Consider the following 383-nt stretch of genomic DNA (forward strand, 5'->3'; position numbering starts at 1 on the left):
GATCTGAAAAATGATTAAGAATAAGGATTAAAAATTTGAAAACTCTTATATTTAAGGATGTAATTTTTTTATTATGGTGTTAAATTTGTAGTCATTAAATATTAATTTTTTTTATTTTAAGTTATTTGATATTGTATGAATCTTATGTTTGCATTTTAATTTAAGTATGAATTTTAAGTTTTTATTTTAATTTTAAATATGTAAAAATTAAAATGTTATTTAATTTTTATAGGGATGGGACGGATATTCGCGAGGACGGGTTAGGATAAAACACCCTACTACTTGCGGGTAAGGGTGAGGCGGATAGTACTGGAGTAAAAGGAGGACGCGGCAGGGTCAGATAGGGCAAAACCCTGCCCCTATCGCCCCACTACCATCCTTAC

The 383-nt window shown here is 30.5% G+C and overlaps 1 protein-coding gene across 1 annotated transcript in view; it reads right to left on the bottom strand.

The window, feature by feature from the left end:
• LOC107618919 (F-box/kelch-repeat protein At3g23880-like) overlaps window positions 1-383 on the bottom strand; it is a 21,102-nt gene that overhangs the window by 10,766 nt on the left and 9,953 nt on the right. The gene's annotated exons all lie outside the window — the stretch shown is intronic.

This window comes from Arachis ipaensis, chromosome B09 (assembly GCF_000816755.2).
Source record: "Arachis ipaensis cultivar K30076 chromosome B09, Araip1.1, whole genome shotgun sequence".
NCBI classification, from domain to species: domain Eukaryota; kingdom Viridiplantae; phylum Streptophyta; class Magnoliopsida; order Fabales; family Fabaceae; genus Arachis; species Arachis ipaensis.